The 26,071-nt window shown below is 33.3% G+C and overlaps 1 long non-coding RNA gene and 1 pseudogene across 1 annotated transcript; both read right to left on the bottom strand.

Moving 5' to 3' along the window:
• Positions 1–26,071, bottom strand: part of LOC127734289 (sacsin-like) — a 49,862-nt pseudogene that overhangs the window by 21,426 nt on the left and 2,365 nt on the right.
• LOC127734292 (uncharacterized) lies at positions 15,992–17,916 on the bottom strand. Its single transcript, XR_007997506.1, has 2 exons — positions 17,466–17,916; positions 15,992–16,321 (listed from the first exon to the last, which is right to left on the bottom strand). It is a non-coding gene; the product is annotated as an uncharacterized LOC127734292 (long non-coding RNA).

The raw sequence follows: 26,071 nt of genomic DNA, 5'->3' as shown, positions 1-26,071 counted from the left end.
ACCATGACCCCTAAAATCAATCCCAACTTTCCTTTTGAAGTATGGAAACTTGTAGTAAAATTTAATAGAAATCCATACTCTAATACACAAAATAGAGTCATGAAACATGAAAAGTGCTTGTTTTTCACTCCTTTTTGGCCCTTTATTACTAAACAGCTACAACAATAACACCCAAAATAAATCCCAACCTTCCTATTGTGGCATGGTACCTTGTGCTTAAATTTAATAGAGATCTATACAGTTATACTAAAGTTATTGTCTGTGAACCAGACAAATAATTGTTTTTGTTAAGCCCTTTTTGGCCCCTCATTCCTAAACAGCTACTATAATAACCCCCAAAATAAACCCCAACCTTCCTATTGTGGTATGGAACCTTGTTCCAAAATTGAATAGAGATCCATACACTTATACTCAAGTTATTGCCTGCAAACCAGAAAAATAGTTGTTTTTTTCGGTCCCCTTTCGACCCCTAATTATTAAACGGTATGGGCCATGACCCTCCAAAAATCAATCAAAACTTTCCTTTTGAAGTATGAAACCTTGTAGCAAAATTTAATAGAAATCTATACTCTTATACACCAATTATTGTCCTGAAACATGAAAAATGCTTGTTGTTGGCCCCTTTTTTGCTCCTAATTCCTCAACAACTATGACATCAACCCCCGAAATTAATCCGAACCTTCCTATTGTGGTGTGGAACCTTGTGCTAAAATTTCTTATACTCAAGTTATTGTCTTAAAACCAGACAAATAATTGTTTTTGACCCCTTTCTGGCCCCTAATTACAAAACAGCTAAGACAATTACCCCCAAAATCAATCCCAACCCTCCTATTGTGGTATGGAACCTTGTGCTAAAATTTCTTACACATCCATACACTTATACTAAAGTTATTGTCTGTGAACCAATTTATTTTCCACGAACCAGTAAAACTGACCTTTTTTGGCCCCTAATTACAAAACCGCTTGGACAATAACCCCCAAAATCAATCCCAAACATCTTTTAGTGGTATGAAACCTTGTGCTAAAATTTCATAGAGATCCATGAACTTATACTCAAATTATTGTCAGCGAACCTAAATGTCTTCAGACGCAGACGCAGACAACACCATAACATAATACAAACGCAAATAAATTTGCGGTCGTATAAAAACAGCAATACAAAAGTATGATTGCATAATTCCCTCATTTTTGGAAACACAATCTTTTGTGAATCTGTATTGCTGCCGTGTCACTTATCCGTACTGATTAAATATAAGTTATCTAATCCAGAAAGTTGACAACCACAAGACAAATTCATTATCACTTTGTCCAAAAGGACCTCTAACTTACGAAAAAGTCATGGTTATCGATGGTATCCTATTTGCTTATAACTAACTGATTGGTTTAAAAAAAATAATTGTGTAACTATTGTCAAGTTTTGGTTAATTAAAACCTTAAAAAAATTGACAAAAGTCTTCAAATTACCTCAGTGTATAGAAATACATATCAGAGTAAAACGGTTACCTTTTGCGTTCAGGCGAATATTTTGGCTTGACAGGTGGATGTTCATTTAGGGTGGGAGAGGGAGGTTGCAGGATATAGGTTTTTATATACATTTGTAACTTGTTTGATCCTAAAAAGTTTGGAAATCAATAGTTTCTTTCAGAAGAGAATAGAAACAAGTCTGTTTCCAATAACAATAATCAAAACAAACTCTTTGATTAAAACAAATATGGCTCTTGTATGTATTTGAAGAAAAGTTTTTTTTTATTAGAATTGTAAAACTAATTGTCACAAGAAAAAAACCATGCCAACCCAACAAAAGGTGAATGCCGACTGGTGAATAAAATATTACATGCATATTGAGGGCTTGGACATGTTTATGTTTATATACTAGGAATAAGAACTCTGCTTTCTATAATACCGAAATACTGAGTAGATTTATACTCGCCACTTAACAAGCTAACAGTCCACAGGAAGATAAACTCCTCATCCGTAAAGGTAATCCTGATTCCGAGCCGATACAGCGTGCTTAGCAATAAAAGTAGAAAATATCAAATTTAAAGTCGTCTGTTTGACCTGTCAAGGCGGTGACATTTCTTAATCAACCTTCTTCAGCAATAATCAACATTTCTGTGTAAATGAGCAAGGGAGTGGATTTTCATCTCCTTATAAGTAGGAAAGTTCATTTTAAACAAAACAAATTGATATACGTGGAAATCTGTCTCCTATATCATAGTTTTGAAAAGATAGCTAACTTTTAAAATATGGTGCACACTGATCTTTGAAGTATGTCGTTATTTCCATTGTATTAGCAACCGTGTATAAGAAGGAGGATTCGTTATAAGTTTTATTTAAAGTAAATATAATTTATGTTTGGTTTCATCAACCCTTATTTTTACATGGTATTCTGAAAGTTTTATTTCTCAGAAATTCGGAAGTAAATGCCTTTCTTGTCCATTTATTTTTTTATTATGTTGACGAGTTCCTTGTCAATTTTTCTATTTAGAATTTGTTTGACAAGTTTATATTCGTTAAGATTGTAAATGTTCATTTCCTTATTTTTTGGGAGTTTTAATCCTTTACTACGTTATTTTACAGATGTTTAAATCTGCTTTCTTCTTTTTTTATTTTATTAAAGGCAAGGGCTATTAAATCATCAGTCACTCAAAAGGATACATCGTAAATTTTTACTAATTCAAAGTATCGGAAAACAGGAGATTTATGTCGGACAGATCCGAAAACCAATATCTCTTAACAACTGGCCACTGCTCAGCTGCTGAGCAAATATGGTCTCGTTTTTTTAAGGAGTAACTAAGAAAAGTGTTACGAATCATTTTAAGCTCATCGAATATGTTGAAAAATTCTAAGTATCGTCAAACAGGAAAAAGGTGTCCGACAGATCCGAAAAGATCATACGTTACAATTCATCCATTGTCAAGCTGCTGAACAAATATTATTAATGCAATATACTTCACTCCTAGAGTGGGGGTAAGATTTTCACGCAATGATAAGCGTATTAAGGTGCTGTGTATTTCCTTTTTCAATTTATGAGGCGAATAATGTTTGGGGTGTCATATACCAAAACATTGGCATTGTCATATCTGCAAAAGAGGAAGATATTTCCCTCTAATAAAAAATTCAAATGAATAAGCATTGGGCATTTTCTATTCGACGTGAATTTCTAAGCGTATAAGCAGGGAAACATGGACTTTGTCATTAGTTAAACTAGAGGCTCTCAAGACTCTATAGTAAACCCCTGTGTTCTATTTTTAGCCATGGCAGCCATGTTGGTTGACAGGGTCATCGGATACATTTTTACATCAAGATACCCTATTGAAAATTGTGGCTTAGTTTAATTCTATTTGGCCCAGTAGATTAAGTGGAGATGATTTTTGTAAAAGATTACAAACATTTACAAAAAATTTACTAAAAAGGGCAATAACTCCTTAATGGGTCAATTGACAATTTTGGTCACATTGACTTATTTGTAGATCCTAATTTGCTGAACATTATTGTTGTTACAGTTAATCTCTATCTATAATAATATTAAAGATAATAACCAAAAACTGCAAAATTTCCTTAAAGTTACCAATTCAGGGGCAGCAACCCAACAACGAGTTGTCTGATTCGTCTCAAAATTTCAGGGCAGATAGATCTAAACCTGATGAACATTTTAACACGATGTTAGATTTGCTCTAAATGTTTTAGTTTCAGAGATATAAGCCAAAAACTGCATTTTACCCCTATGTTCTATTTTTAGCCATGTCGTCCATGTTGGTTGGCAGGCGGGGTCATCGGACACATTTTTTAAACTAGATACCCTAATGATGATTATGGCAAGTTTGGTAAAATTTGTCTCAGTAGTTTCAGAGGAGAAGATTTTTGTAAAAGATTACAAAATTTACGAAAAATTGTTAAAAATTGACTAAAAAGGGCAATAACTCCTTAAAAGATTAATTGACAATTTAGGTCATTTTGACTTATTTGTAGATCGTAATTTGCTGAACATTATTGCTGTTACAGTTTTTTTTTCTATCTATAACAATATTCAAGATAATAACCAAAAACTGCAAAATTTTCTCAAAATTACCAATTCAAGGGGCAGCAACCCAACAACAGGTTGTCTGCATTGTCTGAAAATTTCAGGGCGGACAGATCTCATCCTGATGAACATTTTTACCCGATGTCGGATTTGCTCTAAATGCTTTAGTTTCAAAGATATAAGCCAAAAACTGCATTTTACCACTATGTTCTATTTTTAGACATGTCGGCCATGTTGGTTGGCAGGCGGGGTCATCGGACACATTTTTAAACCAGATACCCTAATGATGATTGTGGCCAAGTTTGGTTAAATTTGGCCCAGTAGTTTCAGAGGAGAAGATTTTTTTAAAAGTTAACGGACAACGACGGACGACGGACGCCAAGTGATGAGAAAAGCTCACTTGGCCTTTTAGGCCAGGTGAGCTAAAACAATGGGATTTTGATACCTTTTATGGAAGATTTGTGACAGAATATTAAAGGAATTAAAGGAATAGTTACAATGTAGTTCCTAAAATGAATAATCGATATAACGTCACAGTACCCAAATTGCACCTATTTAGCAAAAAAAGAAAAAAAAGAAAAAGAAGCGGAAATCTTACAAGTTTTTTTTTAGAGATTAAACCATTTGTATTTTAATGATTTGACAGTATGCATGTCTTTCAACATAGCTAATTATATGTAGATATAAACAACACTTTCATAGCATATATCAACAGATGAAGTATTCACTGGAAAGTGTAAAATCTATGGGAACGTCACCATGCGAAGTCCACAAAAAGGTCATCTTTTAAAAATGAGCAAATAAAATGTGTTACAAGCATTCATTTCTTAAAAAAATGAATAATAAGCATGGACTAATGTCAAATTGTTCTAAATATTTGAAGAAATAAAACAAAACATCTGTTATACGATTTTTAAGGATGTGAATTTAAGCGTGGATGCAATTTCGGTACTCCTCATTACAGAATCATGGATCGTTTGGAGGTCGGTTCAAACCCATTTTTCTATGATTCAATATGGATTCAAAATTAAATTGGTGGAATTATATAGTTAATAAGGATACATCTGCAAAATAAACACAGAATGGAAACTTTTGTCTGGATCATAAATAAACGTAGGTGTAAAAACTGTCAAAATAGGTGCAATTTGGGTACCCTCACATTAAATACCCTAGAGTAAATAAATACCTTTGGATGCCATCATGGATAGGTGGTTGTAAATTTCATCATTCAGGCCTTGTTTGATAAACCTCTCTTCCTGTCCAGGGAATAATGCCACTTCATCTTTACAGATAAACACCCGGTTGTTCTTGTTGTTATCAAATGTACAGAAGGATCCATTGTCCAGTGGTAGTAATTCTAACCCACTTAATCTTGAATAATTCCCATCCGAAACAAGAAAATTCAGAATGATAAATTTTTCTACACATGAAAAAGATTTGTAAGAAGTATTTGACGTCATGCACTTTCTAATGAATTCTTGGGACAATGTTTGTATTGAGTATTTTCTATGTTTCAGTACAGCGACAATGTGGTCAGGAACATCAACTAACTCAATGGAACATTCTTGCATTAAATGGCAAATGGTTTCCTGGATAACTGAAAGATGAAAAAAGTTACACTTAAAAAAACATTTATGAATAATTACCGGTATAAAACAATAAACTTCTCACACACACACAAAACAAACACCCACACATAAACCTTGCATATATGACACAGAGAACTTCAAAGCACTTGATAGATCACTTTAATATACCAAGTTACCATTTATATTTCACATAAGCTTTCATTTAGAATTTGACACTGTTGTTTTTCACTTGAAAAAGTTTTATTCAGGTAACTGTACCTTAGATTCGCCTAAGTCGCAAACGAATACCATACGTTTTTGTTTTGTCTTTCGTCAGAATAATTTTTAATTTTCCGACTATTTTCATTCAAACTTCCTAGAGAAAATAGAAAATTACCAATGGGAAGACAATTGATTCAAACATTCATGGCTTATATTAAAAAAAACTGAATTCCGAGATTAATTGTACGTGTACTGAATTTTTAATTTGATGCGCCATTTGCTCGCTTGAGCCGGTACGGCGAAAGTGAGAAAAACAATCGAGTTGAGATGACCAATGATAATCTGTTTATCGCTATTTTACATATGACGACGTTGTTAATTTCATTGACAACAGCACGTGCCCCTTAGTTTCTAGCGATAATTTTTTATATCACTCTACTGTGCTGAGAAAGGAAATTATCAGTCAGTAAGATCAAAGGAAAATTTCGTAAAATAGCGATAATTATAGATTATCGTTGATCATCTCAACGAGATTGATTTTCTCGCTTGAGCCGGTACGGCGAAAGTGAGAAAAGCAATCGAGTTGAGATGACCAATGATAATCTGTTTATTGCTATTTTACCTATGACGACGTTGTCAATTTCTTGTCAATTTCATTAATCACGCCACGTGCCCCCTTAGTTTCTAGTGATAATTTTTCATATCACTCGACTCCGCTGAGAAAGGAAATTATCAGTCAGCAAGATCAAAGGAAAATTTCGTAAAATAGCGATAATTATTTTTATCGCTATTTTACGAAATTTTCCCTTGATCTTACTGACTGATAATTTCCTTTCTCAGCACAGTAGAGTAAGGAAATTATCAGTCAGTAAGATCAAAGGAAAATTTCGTAAAATAGCGATAATTATTTCTATCGCTATTTTACGAAATTTGTCCTTTGATCTTACTGACTGAAAATTTCCTTTCTCAGCACAGTAGAGTGATATGAAAAATAATCGCTAGAAACTAAGGGCGCACGTGGCGTTGTCAATGAAATTAACAACGTCGTCATAGGTAAAATAGCGATAAACAGATTATCATTGGTCATCTCAACTCGACTGCTTTTCTCACTTTACCGGCTCAAGCGAGAAAATCAATCTCGTTGAGATGACCAACGTTAATCTATAAATATCATAATATAACATATGAAAAAAGTTGGTTTTTTTTCTTTAAATTTGCTTATTATATATATTCCATAAGGATCATTGGTATCATATCAAAGTAATTTTGAATTAAACTACGAAAGGTGGGACTATCCTATGGAATATAATTCTAAAGAAAATCTTCTGATTTCAGTTGAGATACATGTATTATATGAACGTTCTTTCCAATGGGTCGATAGCATGCGTACTTAAAATTCAAAACGATAATTACAAAGAATTGACTAATCGCATGCATGACTTAAAAAGAGTGACAGATAAACCTTCTCATGGAATCGCATTCCATCGTGTAGTTAGTAAAATACAAAATGTATAATCTGTACTACTAACTACATGTCTCGGAACGTGCATGTTAGCAACTATAGCTCACCGTATGGCCTTCATGAATAAGCGAAGAAACCAGTATACCATATCATAAAATAGTCACCCATAAAAGGCCCCCACATGACAAAATGTGAAACAATTCACACAAAAAACCGACAGCCTGATTCATGACAATGGCGTTAAATAATTTAAATGTAACTATTTTTTGTTTAGATTCCAAATTTCTGCAGATAAAATTCTGAAAATTATTGTATTATTTTTCTATTTGACCTGACCATACCAAATCACTGTGCAACATTTCCCCCTGCTTATCATCAAACTAATTATTCCTATATAAACATGAAAGATGACAAGACTTAGTTTGAAGAAAAACAAATATAATAAACTTTTGAGACATTGAAAATGGTCCAACTGAAAATAGAATATGAACTTGTAAATTAAATGCTTGTTAATCCACAATTTTCTACTTACTTTCAGAAACATTTGAGTCAAACATCTTAAAAACAGCATCTTTTGGGTGAATCCACTTCCCTCCAAAACTGTCAGAAAACAAACATGCCGTCTGTAAAAACGTCTGGAAAAAAGGTTCGCAAATAAGATCCCAGTGACTTGTTATATTTCTATGGTCCGGAATCGATCTGTACAAGCGGTCAAGATCTTCTTTTGCATTTCCATTTTCCTTGCATGTTTGCAGTAGATCCTGAATAACTTCATGGTAAACATATGCAAGGACTTCAACGAGCAAACAATTGTTCCATCTAATAGACTTATCAATGTGGGCCTTATTTCGAATCTGGTCAGCAGTGGGCCATTTCACGTGTCTTCTGTTTTGGCTTAATGCAAAATGTCCATTCACGTGAACAGGATATCCAGTCAAACTTTCATCTTCTAATGGCAATGGCATTAAACAAAAGACGTGACCTTTAAAATCTTTATCCATGTCTCTTGGCACCGCTATGCTGACATATGGACTGTTTGACAGTGCTTCATCTTGTGACAGTATCGCTAGCTCTTGAGACAGGTTTCCTCCTTTTAAGCAATGCAAAACGAACCAACTTTGTTCCGATTTGTTTCCACAACCGGTTTGAGTTTCAATTTTTACATCAACTTTTGTGGAAAACGTTTGCTCTGCAATGTTTCGACCAACTGACTGCATGTGAGTGTGAAATTCAGATCTTTTTGCTCGTACCTCATCAAGACAGCTTTCTGAAATTTTCACAGTAAAAAAGGGGGGCTCGTCAGAAACATGGAGTTTAAATCCATCTTTATCATACAATTCTATTCTTTCAATACAATTTAGGAATAAGAGTTCTACTGATGCCTCTGCTTTAAATGCATTGAAGAGATCTGATATCTTATCTTTGTCATACACATTATCTGACAAGTTCGTTTTCACGTCACGAAGAGGAAATCGGAATAAAGTTCCATTGAATTCTCCGGAATCAAGAGTCTCTTGGGAAAAATCGAACAATCCATCTAAAGCATTTAAGCAGTATGAAATATCAAGTTGCTTTTTATATTTATGGAGTTTGTTCAGTTTCATATTGATGCAGACACGGTTGGCATTTTTCTGATGAGGGTCAAGCACTAGCATTCGGTTACCACTTATTATCATAGGATAATCTGAAAAGGATGTAATGATTATAGTAGTTCAGTTTTTTTCATTTTTCATTCTTATACATTTAACAGTTGCATGGAGCTGAGCTTTCAAGAACTTTTCGTATTGTATGATACATGTAATCTGTATGCTATTTTTATTTGTTTATTTAATTATCGTTAAAGGAGAATGCAAATTTATATATTTATATTGCCAGAAGCATGCAGACTCGTGAACATCCATTCTATTTAATGTTTTGAAGACATTTTCAACACCAAATGAACATTAACAAATAACATTTGAACAATGAAAGAAACTTCTAATTTGCAAGCTCATATATCCCCTGCCCCAGATGTAAGAGGGAAAGCTTACAACACCCTGCCTCAATACTAGTTTTGGGTACGAATAAGATACTTTTTCCATCTTTTGAAGCCATATCCGCAGATTTCGGTCTCTTTGTTATAATATTCTGCAAAGTTTGATTGGAATAATTAATTAGGAATATTATTGGTGTGTGCATTTTTCGGACATAAAAGCTTTAGAAAAACCTTGGCCGCAATCCACGATACAAAATGTTCTGCAACAAATAGGTGCAAATGTTTATATTTGAATTCTAGAAACTAAAATTGTTTGGATCAGGGATGGCGGCCAAAGTTAATTATGCTAAAAACTCTCATAAATTATGGAAAAATTGAACCAAAATTCACGTTACAACACACATAATGCATAATTAAGGGGTTATAACTTCATACTTTATAATGTGAGGTGCCAAAAAGAACTTTTTTTGTATTAATAGTAATATCACAACAGTAACTATATCTATATGAAATTTGTAGTATTTTGGCCTGGTTAAAAAAAACACATAAAAAAATTTAAGGGCCATTGTTCACCCTTCGTGAACCTCTCCCATTGAAGTTTTAAAACCGATTCATCTGAAAGATTTCAAGAATTTAAGGGAAAAAATGCTGCTTTTTTTAACATCTTGTCCATTATACACCGTTCTCCCCAATCCCATGTATGAAAAGCAAATACAATAAAATAATAGATATCGTACAAATAAAGCTTTTCCTCAGCATACACTTCAGACAAATTTAAGAAATTCCTCCATTTTCACTTAAGTGGTATATATAAATAAGAAGATGTGGTATGAGTGCCAATGAGACAACTCTCCATCCAAGTCACAATGTATAAAAAGTTAACAATTATAGGTCAAAGGACGACCTTCAACACAGAGCCTTGGCTCACACCGAACAGCAAGCTATAAAGGGCCCCAAAATGACTAGTGTAAAACAATTCAAACACGAAGACCAACGGTCTAATCTATATAAAAAACGAGAAACGAGAAAACGAGAAACACCTATGAACCACACCAACAAACGACAACCACTGAACAACAAAAGAATGCATTTTTTAAACTTCTGTCAAACTAAGTATTCTTTAGTAAAATGTTACTCTATCTAAGTCCCGCCTAAAAAATCTTAATCGGTATGCTTAAACCCCTAAAACTAAGAATAACTCAAGACCACCATGTAAGGTACCTATTAAGGTACTCTTTTGTTTTTCAAAATATATATAATATAAGTTTCCTTCTAAATCTCTTAAATTTTTAACGCGTCAAAACGGGTACTTGGGGAGTCCGGATCCGTTCTATTTTTCTATAAATGAGATATAGGGCTACATAGATCTTACATTATCATATTTATTTTTTCAAACCTTACACGTCAAAAGAATAAGAGCATTCTTGAGTCATGAGAGAATTGAGAAAAGTCAAATATTGAGTTATGTCTGTCTTTTTTAAGCATCAGTTTGAAGAAAAGCATCGAAAAGCATTTTTCGAACTTTCACGGTTAAGGTTAGGCACCAACCATCAATCTTGCGTGTGTCTTGGGAGAGGGGAAAACAACAAATTCATTTTGAAACTCAAAGTCGTATTTTACACTAATTGTCCATGGAAAAAACTTTGTTGTTACGTCCTTTGTGAAATCAAATTATATTAAAAAAAATTTGGAATCATAACATTAAAAAAACCTCCCCTTTCTACAAAAATGCAGTGCCTTTTAAAAACACATGGTGTCTTAATGAATATTGCATTTATCAATCTTTATTCAGTTATTCGCCCCAAATGAAAGAAGTTGTTTAGTTTTGCCAAATAAGCCGATCCGCCAATTTGTACAACACTATAAGGGTTTTTCGTCCCACAAATTGTCGTAGTTATGTAAAGTGGACCAATAGACATATAGCCACAAAGGCAATTTACTGATCGAAGTTTGAATTGTAATAACCTTAATAATTCAACATTTCAGTTCATTGAATATGCTTCGTAATCAAAATCTGCATGTACTGTATGTTGAACAGAGTATCGATTCATACGTCAAAGAAAAATAATTAAAAACATAAATTAAAATGTATAATGGGTACTCATTTTTCCTTTAGACATGTTAGATAATTTAAAAGAACAAATTCCTTTCTTATTGAAATAGATTCTCATCAAAAATGTATTTGAAAAAGTTATACCAAAGTTCTTGCATGAAAGTTATTGAATTGTTATAAAGACGAGTACGCATCCAGTAACAACACATTTAAACAAACGCACAAGTCATTTTCCACATGTAAAAATGTATACCTTAAAATAGGCCAGGGTTTGAACTCGAAAAAAAAATCTCAATTCGACTTATCCAAAGGTAACAAATTAAACCCAACAGAATCTCAAGCTTATTTCATCAAAATATACTCATTAGACATTTATTTTAAAAGGAGTTACGGAAACATGATTCTATAACTCCCATTTTTATGCATGGCAAAGTCCATGTTTAGCTTAACCTATGTCAAACCCCAATTTTTGGGGTCAAATCTTACAATAAACAGCAATGGACATTATATTACATAAATTGTTCGTGAAAGTTTCAATGAAATCTACTAACTGGCTCAGGAAGAGTTACAGATACGACATACAATCTCCTCTGTAGACAATATCCTCTGAAGATGATGACAAAGTTGATTTGATATGAAAACCACCAAAACAATTTAGTACAAAAATTAAAATATCACATTCACAGTGCCATGCATTGATTGAATACTAAATATTATCGGATAAGACCACTCGCTAATGCGAGTTATTGCTCACTTATGATACCCCAAATATAAGTATTCGGTAAACAGGAGGTTGATGAGTATGACAGGCTCATGTAAAGCTTGAAACCAAATTTTCGGAACCTCTGATTTATAATTCCTGAGAAAAATGCGACAAAAATGTCATACATTGCGGAATATATAAGTATTAGAAAAACAGGAAGTAAACAAGCAAAGATTTCATGGGACAAACGGATGGACAAACGAAAACCTTTGGATCGGAGGTATACATATATATAAAGTATAACCTTTGGATCGGAGGTATACATATATATAAAGTATAAAGTAGACGTCAACATTTGTTTTCCTTGAAAATATATACAGTAAATATTTCCTACCGCAAATTTGCATATCTGACAGTGTTCGGCTAAATTTCAGACGAAGTATGTATAAATTAAGGTGTTAGCCCTGTATAATCCTGGGTTATCCGATGAAGAATTTCTGTCGTAAAGTTAATTTTTAGACGTATATAATAAAACAGTATTGATGTGACTACAAGGTAAGTATTATCATCCTTTACAACAAACAAAAAATAGCTGATCTACAAGTTATACCATCTACATGCCACAATACATCATGTACCCTGTTACAACTCGAAAAAAAGCAGGCGAGGAAAGGCGAATATCGAAAGCTATATTTTTATAATCGCTGGTAACGTGGTCTAGGGTGCCGGAGTCGGTTTCACAAAAAACTTACGACTTAGATTAATCGTAAGTCATGAACAATTCAGTACACTTACGATCAATCTTAGTCGTAAGTTTTTTTTTGTGAAACCGACTCCAGGACACAGCGTATGCTAATTTGTCACGATGTTATAGAAGCAGGGGTCCCAACCCCGCTGAGTGAAGAACAAATTTTCTACCGCATATTTGCAGACCTAACATTGTCGGGCTAAATTATATAAGGTACGATATACGTTGTGTATAAGTTTCAATATAGTTAAGACTTTTTGTACATGTAATCAATATTTTGACAGGCCACTGACCTTAGCTTCTTTCGCCAGGTGATTTTACCCCGATCCGCCCCAGTAAAATTGTCTTTACATATATTTACACGTTTAACCAGCTGTCTCAAATCCCTTTCCATCGTGCTTCATTTTTATTGACATTGTTTCTCATAACTTGTGGTTTAGTTTATTTCATTTAACTCAGAGAACACAATTACCAGTATGCACATCCAACTTGTTATAATTTTGGTCACAATCGTCATCGGAAAGTGGGTACACCTAGATTTAAAACTCTTCATCTTCATCAATTTAGATGCTACATCTAATGACATTAATGCATCGCCCATGTGTCAAGTGTCTAAATTTATTCGTATTTTTGGGTTCTAATAAGATCAGTCGAATTGTTTTATGAGAGTGCAGATTTTTCAAAAATGAGTGGGTCTAAATTATTCCAATCTCTGATGGTGATCGGTATGAAGCTGTACTTGTATGAACCTGTTCTTACGTGAAACTATGAAAAACATTACAAGAAGACAGAGGTCACCAAGGTATGTATACGTACACTAATATCTTACATACCATGGCATATAAAAGGGTTGGAACCAACAATCGCAACGAATACCCTACAAGACAGCCATGATACACGACCTATTAATTTTAATCGGAGACATCATATTGAACCCCGATACTACAAACACTTAGGGATCTGAACCAAACGAGTGAGAAGAGCTGATAAAGCTATCATGTGTGATAAGTGAAGTGCGATACAGGGATTCTTGCATAATATACATCTAAAGCAAAAAATAAAGCGAACTGCAAAATAGCAAAGATAAATGAATCTGTACTATTTATTGTGTTGCATCTGGTTTATGCACAATCTTCAACTCAGACCCAGTCTTTTAATTCAACAAATATAAGCAATTGATATGCAACATAGCAGCGAGACAAAATGCAAAGTTATCAAGGCTACAAATCGCACCTGGATATGTCCATCTTGTAATGACTTCAACCTTTCAACTTCCTTTTTAATGTACCATTAAATCATACTAGATATAGTTTGTATCAAGCAACGTCAATCATGGAATAAAAGGTAAAAAACTGGAACTTCAATAAAAATTGTCGACAGAAAACCAAGACGTAGTAGCGATACAAGATACCAATATTGGCAACAGTGTTAAATCAAACGAACTCATTACAGACTTAGAATGATATGACATCTTTCGCAACGACAGAACAGTATATGGTGGAGACTAAAACTGCTGCTTGTAAAATCCAACCCAGAATGACCATCAATGAAACGACTCTGAAACAATCTGGAGCAAATTCACAATTAGTTGAAAACTCATTTCATAGGTAGATGATACAGGCCACCAGATGCCTCAGCTGATCACATAAATCTACTGATAAAACCACCTGGTAAACGTAATTGTCATCCTCAAATACATACTACTATTCTTGGGGAAATCCCATACCGTAAAATCAACGGCCGGACCAAAATGAAGATTTCAACTCCCGTATTGCTGAAAGCTAGGGTCAGTCATTGACAGACATACTAACGAAGCAAGTGCCGAACAACTAGTACGATTCTCGGCAAGAGAGAAAAACACTCAAAGACCTACCAATAACAACTTTGACAGGCTTTATCAACACACACTCATCACAAATAAACAAGCATTCTGAGAGTATTGCATGGCAATACATAGTCCCCTACCGGTTAAAAATTCATTGTACTGGAACAAAATGCTTACTTGATCTACAACTTGTCATGGTGTAAACTTTATAACAAATATCAAGTCAATATCTGCAAGCATGACGAAAAAAAGTGTGGAAAACTGATTATTTGAGTGAATTTTTCTAAGTTCAAGGACCATAACTCTGCACAAAATCATCAGACCGAAACAAAATTCGAACTTGATCTGTAACTCGTCATGGTGTAAACTATATACTAATTATCAAATCAATGTCTTCAAGCATGACGAAAAAAAGTGTGGAAAACTGATTATTTGAGTGAATTTTCTAAGTCAAAGGACCATAACTCTGCACAAAATCATCAAACCGGAACAAAATTCAGACTTGATCTGTAACTTGTCATGATAAAACTATACACCAAATATCAAATCAATATCTTCGAGCACGAAGAAAAAAAGTGTGGAAAACTGATTATTTGAGTGAATTTTCTAAGTCAAAGGACCATAACTCTGCACAAAATCATCAGACCGGAACAAAATTTGAACTCGATCTGTAACTTGTCATGATAAAACTATACATCAAATATCAACACTAGTACTACTGGAACAATGCCCCGTAGATTGGCCGTGAAAATGTCCGTAAAAATGCTGGTGATTTTTACAGTGTTTGTCACGGTTAATTTACGGTGGGCCGTGAAACTTATCCGTGACAATGCCGTGGAATGACTGTCGTGAAAAGGCTGTGAAAAGTTTGTGAAAAGGCCGTGAAGAGGTGCCACCTGAAAACTTGGATGAAAAGACCGTAGAAACCCTGTGAAAAAAAATGTACACCGTGAAAAAGTCGTGATAATGCATTATGTGTCCATTGTGAAAAGACCGTGAAATGTAGATATAGTACAGTATATGCCTTAATTTGTCGTGAAAAGGCCGTGAAAAGGTGCCAACTGAAAACTTGGGTAAAGAGACAGTAGAAACCCTGTGAAAAACAAAAATGTACACCGTGAAAAAGTCGTGATAAATTATGTGCCCTTTGTGAAAAGACCGTGAAATGTACATGTACTACTGTGATAAACAGCCATTCACTGATTGTGAAAACTCCTGTAAAATGTTAAATGTATTTTTCAGGCCATAATTTAACAAAAAATTTAAATGCTGTTTCAATCAAGTGAAGTGAAATGCCTGAAAACCTAGTGTAAACATCTACAGACAACTTATTTAAGTACAATGCAAGTGAGACTATGAAAAACCATATTAAAATGCTGTATTTTTTTTTATTAATAATTGTGACAAAGAATAAAAATATTAATTTTAATAGAACTGTAGTAATTATGTAAAGAAAACATAAAAGCACACACATGTCAATGTGATTAAGTAGCTAAAGTCAGCTGTAACATGTATTGTAGAAATTTTGTACATCTCTTGGGTCTGATTTTACCACTTCAGCAATATTTGTCTAATGTAATCCTTCACTTCACTGCCCTTTTGAATAACTATTCCAGAAAAAAACATTTATAGAAGTTCCTGTTTATTCCCAGGAAATACTTTTAACTGAAAAGCTCTTCTTTCCAACTGGATTCCTGAACTATTTTATATAAAGACTGCTATATCCTTTTGCTCTTCATTCCTAGAATAAATAAAGAAACATTACATATATTATACATGTATATAAAAAAAACTATTTATATATTCAAATTAATTTTTGGCATTTATGTACATACATGTACTTAAAACAGTTACAATATTATTCCATGCAATACAGGACTTCACGGTTAATGACCCCATATTGTATAGGGGCAGATTTTCATACTGGAGGTGAAAATGGTATGAAAAATACTAAAAAACATCATTGAAACAGAACAGGTTCTTGGAAACATGCATAGGTTTTCCCATATTTTCATATCATTTTCCAGAAAATCTGCCCCCTATCCAATATGGCATTATTAGTTAACGAAGTTCTGTATTGTCAACTTATATTATTTTTTTTAGATTTTTTTAAAGACGAAAGACACTTTTAAGACAGACTATTAAATTTAAATGTTTCTTTGAAGTAATAATATGTATGGCTAAAGCCAAACTTGTCTAGACTAAGTGGCCGTAATGAGTCACAGCTATTTATTTTACAGGGGGCCAGGGGCGTAGCAACTTTTACTGCAGGCACATTCGCCATACCAATTATTTTTTAAACACCTCATTGCCATACCAATTATTCTTATGATATGTCACAAACCCTTCTAGAAAGGACATTTTGCCGTACAAATATTAAATACTTTCCCTGCTACGCCTCTGATTAATCCCTTTTGAACTCTGTGTCCCGACGGTCAAGTCAGAAAATACTTAAATAGCTCCCGACACATTCAAAGGGGGTTACGTCTCTGATTACCAGAGTGAACTCCATGTCAGAGATACTTATTGCTATTATAATCATTTCCAATTATCTATGTCTATGTCTACGTAGTGTACTGTACATAAATGTCATTTTTTTATGTGGCCAGTGTGGGGAAAAAGGACCCCCCCTTTTCCCCCAAATAAATAAACAAAACAAAACCGCAATCGTACTTAATGGATCCGGTAAGTCTTAGAAAACATTAACCGAAATGATTAAAGGAATCAAGTGCAACAGACTCAAATATAAGTGAATATATCACATGCATGTTTGCGCGGTTTCTGCAAATTCAGTTAAAATCAGTTCAATGGAAATGCTCACAAACGTCATCAACATTTTGGTGATATGATGCATAAAAGAATAAAATATTAATAACTTAACTTACCTCAAACTTGCTGTCACTCGTCTTGCATCTATAAAGTAAATATTTTAAAATCGACCTTCGGCGTCTTTATTTTTCTCCAAATTTCCAACCTTGCGGAAATGTTACAATTACTCTTAAAGAAACACGAATCCGGATACGGTCTGATATTCCGGGAAGTTCTCGTTTTTACATGTTTCGGTTCCAATTAAAATTAATGTTTACATTGTTTATAATAATGTACAGAGGAGAAGCAAAATACTTTTCTTTAAATACAAAATATTTATTGGCACAAAGTCATTAATTATAACAATGAATGGTTCCATTTAAAAGTCAGTCCTGTACAGTAGTATTGCATATAATAATATTTAAACAGACATATATTTATAATGAAAAGTTTATAGGATATTTAGAAAAATGTGATTGGAAATAATTAGACCATATTACAATAATCACATGGGATGTTTTAAATCTGAATTAGATTAAAAAAAAATTGACATGAAAAAATATCACGGCCTTTTCACCGGTTTCAACAACCAGTGAAAAGGCCGTGATATTTTTTATTAAGCATGAAAGGACAAATTATCACGGCCTTTTCACGGGATATTGAAATTTCACGGTCTTTTTCTAACATCAAATATTTTTCACGGCCTGTAGAAATATTTTTTTTACAAAAGTCACGGGGTATTTTCACGGGGTTTTTCACGGCCCTGTGATATTTCACAGACATTTCACGGCCTTTTCATGGGCTGTTGTTACAGTAGTGAATTGCATGCAAATCAATATCTTCGAGCACGAAGAAAAAAGTGTGGAAAACTGATATGCCGGACTGACGGATGGACAGACGGACGGACAGACGGACGGAGAGCAAACCTAAAGACCCCTTCGACTTCGTCGGTAGGGGACTAATTAAGCGACCATGATATGTTTAAGGGTACCCTAATATGTGGAGTTCTCGGAAAATCTCGACCGAAGATATCTGTATTCCAATACTCAAAGTGAGATTAAAACCAGATACAAGAAGCCACAAACAACAGTTCTACACATTTTATAACCCCAATTGACATCCAAATAATAGATCGTTGGTGGAAAAATGAAATAAAATCACATTAAAGACAATAAAGAAGAATTTACCAGCTATAGCAGGTGGCGGAAAGCAGTCATTATCCGGGATTAACATCAACATTAAACTATTAATGAAACGAAAGAACAGAAACCATGCTAATTAAAAGAAAACGAGGAGTCCGAGGCTAAAGGCAAAATGGCAAGGTATCATAGACACCATAAAAAAGAGGTAAAATCAGCTCATTAAAACTATGTAAATAGGCGATATAAAACAAGATACTTAACCATTCTTAAAACACATCAGTATCCAGGAAGTAGACAAACCAGGGATTCCTCCTTTCAACCCAAAATTAAAATAAATTGCCGAAACCGACATCGACAGAGTTGAAGTTTTAAACAAACAGTTAACATGATTTTTGACCTGATGACACCATTCATCGTGCATTTAAGAAAATGTAAACAGAGCTCATTTCATTCAACAATGCATCAACTGTGGTATCAATAATCATTCCAGAAGAATGGAAAGAGACAAATATCTGCCCTCCCTAAAATAAAAAAGGAACGATAGACCCATATCCAGTAATTATCGACCATCATAACTAACATGTATTACATGTAAATTACTAGAACCCGTCATATTTTCAAACCTATGCAACATTTTGAATACTAAAGCATACTGAACAACAGATGCCTTTAGAAAACACCACAGCTGTGGATCAAATACATGTATTAATGTGTAAAACAAGACTGAGCAAATGTCATCGACATCAAGAAACACATTGATATCTTTATACTCTATTTTTAAAAAGGCATTTGTTACGCTACCTCATCGATTCTAAAATGCAAGCTCAGTAAAAAATGGAGTACGAACAAACATATTAAGGATGTGTGCACCTCTATTTCAAAATAACAAGCTTTTCAAAAGACTGTAATAAATTGATCGTATAAAAATAACAACTTAAAAAGCAGAAAAAAAATGAAACTTTCGTGTCTTTGTTTTTTTAGTTATAAGCATTTTTAAAAAAATAACAAGGATTTTATAATATTTAAAAAAAATGGCTCTTTAAACTATATGTAATACAAATGGGAAAAAAAGTAGAGGTTAGCGGAAATTTTTTAATGGCACTTCATTGATAATACTAGAGGATTCCAAAATTAATATCTGACAAAAAGTCCAACATAAGAGTAGCGAACATTCTTAAATTTGATATAATTATATTTAATGCAGAGGACACAATACGTGGTAGTAAATACTTTCATCAAAGCACTGTCATTGGACTATTTCTGGTACACACCGACGATATCTCTGAAAATATGTTATCCGATATCAGAATAGATATCGATGCCTGCGTTTTTTTAAATAAAATGAAATGAACACTGTCAATGATTGTAAAATAAAGGAAGACATACATTGTAGATAGACTAGGGATTTGGGTATTAGATTCCAACCGGCCAAATGTAATATGATGACACTAAGCAGGAAGACAAATAATGTTAATTTTAAATACACTCGAAAAACACCAAACTAGTATTTCTCCAACCAATCAAATATATGGGCGTAAATATCACAAGTAACCTATACTGGGGATATACATTAAAGAAACTTGTAATAAATCATTCAGAACAATCGGAGTTTTATATTTGCCCCAAGGAAGTAAAATTACAAGCGTACAAAGGACTTATACGACCAGTCCTTGAATATTCCAATCAAACTTATCTCCATGAGTAATTATAACATCATACTGCAGAGACTATGAACCTCGATCAATGACAGCGATTCTGAAACAACTATATCAACCACAGCTAAAAGAAGTTAATGATTTTATTCTTACCTGTTATATGGAAGACTGACTTAAATCCTAATCCAAACCGTCCAATCTTTACAGGATCATATTCTTTAACACTGCTGTTAATCATCTGTATTCCCTTCCAGTCCTCTTTTGAAAATTTAGCATTGTTATATACACACAACGCTGGCCCCTGTAAAAAAGGAACTGACATAAAAAAAAAACGAAACCAGTTGGTTGTTGGTAAATGCCAAAATCTCATCTGTTTGATAAATGATTCTTTTAGTTTGTTTTTTTTTAGGGGGGTGGGGTAGGGGAGGGGAGGGGATTAAAGACTTCTTCCCCAAGTTTGATCATGTTTGATTCGTTCATGTTCACATCTTAAATAGAGTTACTGTTCCTTTTTCAGGTTAATCTCGTTGAAAATCAGTAACTATTCTATCAATGTTTTAAAGTTTTACGCATGTGCTACGCAGTACGTATACGCTACTCGTTTTTAATTCGTCTCATGGGATTGTCCATTGAAACAGATAAGGACTTGTTAAAAGTCACTTATAAGTTTGTCTTACATTTCCTTTCAATTCTAACTGGTAGCCGTGTTACATTTTGTGTGCAATTATCTATCATCAAAAATGATCATCATACTAGACTTAAATTCATCTGAACAATTTTTATCATCTCTTCATTACCAAATCTATACAAAAAAATTAGATTATCCCTTTATGACTTCTCTATACAAATAATTCTAGCCATCCCCACAAAAAATCATAAAGTTATCTTAAAACTTAATGATATACCTAAATAAAACCGATGTACATGTATAGCATGTTTATACACTGGGAAATAAATGTTCACAATGCTCTCATTTTGTGTGAATATAAAATAAGTTAAAGCACAAAATAGTTTCACATAATAAGGTATAGATGCCTTCCAATAAAAATGTCAATTAGAGAAAGCAAAATTACGTAAACGTTAAATGTTTTCTGCCATATTTTAATAATTATACGTTACCACTGACTTTGGTGAAGATAAAATTAACATAAAGATTTAGATGGCCTTGAAATTAACCATCTGTAATATCGAATCAGATCGAATCAATATATTCACCTTGAAATATTTTTGAACTTCTTTTCTTTAGTTCCATCTTCACTGTTCACCGATCTTTCATCGAACAGAATTTTCATCTGAGACGCCTCAGCATCCTCAGCGTTCTGAATGATTTCCTTTAAAAAAAAAAGACCAATATTCTATGAGATTGAAATAAAACGAAACTGTTCATTTCTTCTTCATGCAAATGTGGAAATACATCAGAATGTTTTTGGCAAAAACCTTTCTCTTTGAAGAACGTTAATTGACCTCCACTTGAATTTTTATTATATTGTTGAGTTGCTGTCTCACTTATGTAGACCACAATATAGTCGATTAATATTTGGAAGCTTACCGTAACCGTAATAAATTTGGGTAAACGCAATGCAAATATTTTTGACTTAAATAAATCTATTAAAATTATATGAATCGTTTAGTGCGTACATGTATTTCAACTGACCTTTTTTCGGTGCATTAAATTAACAAAATTTAAATAGTGAATTGTTTGGGCGATATTTCCAGATTATCAAAGACTGTCCTTGAACTCCTCTTCAGAACTAGCTAATGTATGAGTTTTCATATGAGTTTGATTTCGAATTTATGTTAGTTTCATCTGAATTGTATTTCAAGTTTTAACAGTTAAAAGTTTTAGTTTGGTGTGAAATAACATAGCTTTATTCTATTAATTTTTCATCTCGCGTTGACGAGGCGAGACTGCGGCGTGCTGTCGAAAATTCGGTGGCGGTGAACGCGGCATAAATACACAAGTTTGTGATTACGTCACCCTAAGAGGAACCATTTGTGGTTAGGCAACGCTATTTTTAAATAGCATTGCTCAATCTCTTTTCCGCATGGCTTTATTAGGTTCTGCCCAATGAATCACAGTCAGTCCTTTGACATCGAACCATCCAAGGTCATTTTGGATCAGATTAGTTTAAGTGGAACCCCTAATGGAAAGTAAATTATATGTGTATGGCAGTAAATAAACTTATCATAGATACTTGGATTAATATTTTGTACGCCAGACGCGCGTTTCATCTACAAAAGACTCACCAGCGACGCTCGAATAATAATAATAATAATAATAATAATAATAATAATATCTTTATTTAGAGAGAGTAACTCATTTGGATTACACCAATTTTCAATAAGGCTCTCTTAATACAATAATAATTACATTAAAAATAAACAATACATATTCAATATTAATGATAAATAAAGATGTAATACAATTTAAATACAATAAACAATTATTATATATGGCATTACAGTACACATATCATGGTAATGTTAAAAGTACATAGATTTGTAGTTATGTTTAAATTCTAATACTGTGTTTGATTTTTTAATTGAATTAGGAAGAGCATTCCATACTTTTGGTCCATTGTACGAGAAACTAGACTTATACAACTCTGTATTTGGTTTTGGAATTATAAAATTATCTGAGGACGAAAATCTCGTATTGTATTTTTGGTTTGCAGAAGCTGATAAAATAAGACTGGACATATATTCTGGAGCTAAGCCATGTTTTGCCTTATACATTAGTAATGATTTATGATAATGTATTCTTTGTGTAATCGGCACAATGTTACATTCGTCAAATAATTCGCTTGCATCAAAAATGTTTAAAATGCCAAAGAAAGTACGAAGTTGAAGAATAATCAATATATTTTGTAGCCATTTGTAAATAGCATTTAGCTCATCTTATTCCCTTTAAAATTATTTGGCATTTCCGCCTCAGTCTTGGTCCACTGACTGTTGAAACTTTTGCATACTGTACATATTAATTTCTTAGATACTGCCGGTTATATTATAATATCGAAATTAAACATATACGAGTAACTGCGTTATATATTTGCTTCAACAGTTTATTTAAAAAGTAGCAAATGTGTACGAATATAAAAGTTAGAATATGTGTTGTTTACGATCAACGAATCTTTTGTTTTAACAAGCATATTTTGCAGTAGTCAAGATATTCAAGATGTATTAGTAAATATACAAGTACGAAATTTGGACAAGTGGTTGTCTCTTTAGGACAAGTAATATATCATATGTTAAAAAAGTTAATGTTGAACCCTGCATTTTGCTAATTTTGAGCTTTTGCTGCTTATCTTAAATTCAAGATGACTGTCACTGTGGAACACAGTTTGATATACGGCTCTATGAGGGGGAAATATAGATCAGAAAACATCTCAAATGAGTACAAAAAAGCATGGGGAAATATCTACTGGTACAGTATATCGCTTATAATATGATACCCTCGACCCTTGCTACGGGGAACCCAAAATAAATCCGACCACAAAACAAAATAAAAGGTGCACAATGGCATTATATATCAATAACAATTTGAGAAAGTTCCTTACATTTTTTTCGGAGTTAAAAAGGAGTTGCGGATACAAATTTAGAGCCTCCAAAATAAATCAATGGCAAAGATTTGGTAATGGGAAAACCCCCAAAATAAGTATGACAAAAAAAAACAGAATAAAAGTTGCAGAATATATGGTAAAGATTCTGAAAAAGACACACACCATTCTGTCTAGCAGTTAAAGAGTAGTTAAGTATATAAAAGAGGGACACAAGGAGGGACGGACGGACGGACTCTCCCATTACTGTAACTTTATTATTGTATTTATCCGTAAATAGTTTTTTCGCACGTACATGTAGGTTTGAATTTAGCGCGCTTTCTCTCGTGCATTTTGCAAACCCCAATTTTTCAAGCCTCGTTTGAGTGGACCATGCTTTCAAACAGTACTTTGCTCATGGCTGCACGCTAAAAATGTTTGCTAACTTTCCCACCCACCCTCCCAGTAGCATTACTAAGGGTGTTGTGTTTGCGTGATAACTGCTGCTATTTTTAGCCATATTATACTTTTGTTACACATATATTACTAGCATTTGGACTTTTTTGTTACATGTACTTGCTTGTTATATGATGGGGATATGTATGTTACTGGGGGGTTTATTTGCTTGGGGGTACCAAGCTCAAATAAATATTGCCATACGTAGTTTTGTTTATTACACCAAGTAAGTAAACCTCCGCTTTAAAAAAAAGCGCGGGGGTATAATAATAAGTCCTGAAAAATCGAAGAAATTAAAAGAGGTAATAGAGAATATCTTTACCTTTAAATAAGAAATAAGACTTATAAATATATTCTCATTTTACGTATTTGTGTGCAAATATAAATGCATTTGCTTAATCAAAGAATGATCAGGATTTAGAGAAGCGACAATAAATAAAATGCCAGATTTCCGATGTTTGGAAAGACAGAGATTAAGCAGATTAATAACCAATGTCAATCACTTACAAAAAAGATATCAAAATAAATCGAACATGATTTTGGATACACATGAAGCAGAAGTAATTTCAAATCATTTTATGCTTATGGTTTCTGTTTTAAAGAGTCGAAAAATACCAAGGGGGACATTAAAATGAGAATGACTATTATAGGGGGTTCTTAATTTTTTTGTATGCATTGAAAATGGGAAACTATACAGAAACATTGTGAAGGGGAGATACTATTACTTTTTATAAAAGAGAAATATAAGACTGGGAGCCTCTATCCCTTCTGGTAATAAATGATATTAAGTTCTTTTTTATTACCAAAATATTTTTACCTTCAGAATCTGTCCATCGTCCGGGTACTCATCTAGGATTTTCTTCAGCTGTTTGATCAGTGGTGGTTGAATGATTGCATTGTATTCAGGACCATCTTCAGACGAGTCATCGCTGTCTTCACTGGACGACATTTCTGTAAATAAACCATGCACATATTTTTTAAACGTGTTAGTCTTGTAGATCGCCCCTTTCATTTTTGCTTTGTTTTATTAAAACAAAAAAGAGACAGCTGGATACTACGAATAAATTACTAAATTCTGAATTTTAAGACAGCTGGATATTACGAATAAATTACTAAATTCTGAATTTTAAGTTATATATTGGAGTAAAAGAAAGCTGTGCTTTGAGTATGAAAAAGCTAACATTTTGTAGCTCACTTTTATCTTTTTTTATTTCATTTTTAAAATTCATTTAGCTATAGGTGGTCCCAGAGGAAGGCTATCTAATTTATCATTAGGATATGTTTAGGGAAGTTACTGGTTGGTCCGGCGTCATTTACTGGGGTACCACTGACACGACGTAAGATAAATAACGAGAACCTAAGCTGTCGAATATACACGTTACGTTACATGAATCACGTGTTAAGATGTAGATAATTCGTTTGTGATCTACACATGTATCATATTGGTTATCTGTGTAATCAGATTATAGAAAGTTTGATCAGGATTAAAATGGGGTGTCTGCACTTTGATATCTCTACACAAATCCAACATTTTTTTTTAATGAAATTAAATGTGATTTTTTAAATTATAAAACTCGACGATTGGAGCTACAGAAAATCAAAGTAAACCATATCGCTAACATGATAACAGGAATCAAAACAAAAATACTGGACAAACTTAGGGGACCACTATTTGAATTTTTGGGTGAGGGGGGAGGGCAAGAGAATTTTGAAAATAATATACTGGCCTTGTAAGAACTGAAAATTAATAAAGAAAATGCACACGACAATATGAAAATGGATATTCTGCAACACAAAATGCAGTGTACAAAAGTTTAAATAAATTTTCGAGCGGCAAAAACATTAAGCATGCGTAGCAACAGATGAAAATGAAAAGTCAATCCGCCAAAAAAAT

Source organism: Mytilus californianus, unplaced genomic scaffold (assembly GCF_021869535.1).
Source record: "Mytilus californianus isolate M0D057914Y unplaced genomic scaffold, xbMytCali1.0.p SCAF_3, whole genome shotgun sequence".
Taxonomy (NCBI): Eukaryota; Metazoa; Mollusca; class Bivalvia; order Mytilida; family Mytilidae; genus Mytilus; species Mytilus californianus.
The sequence above is the reverse complement of the archived record's forward strand: the minus strand, read 5'-3'. Positions and strand labels throughout refer to the sequence as shown.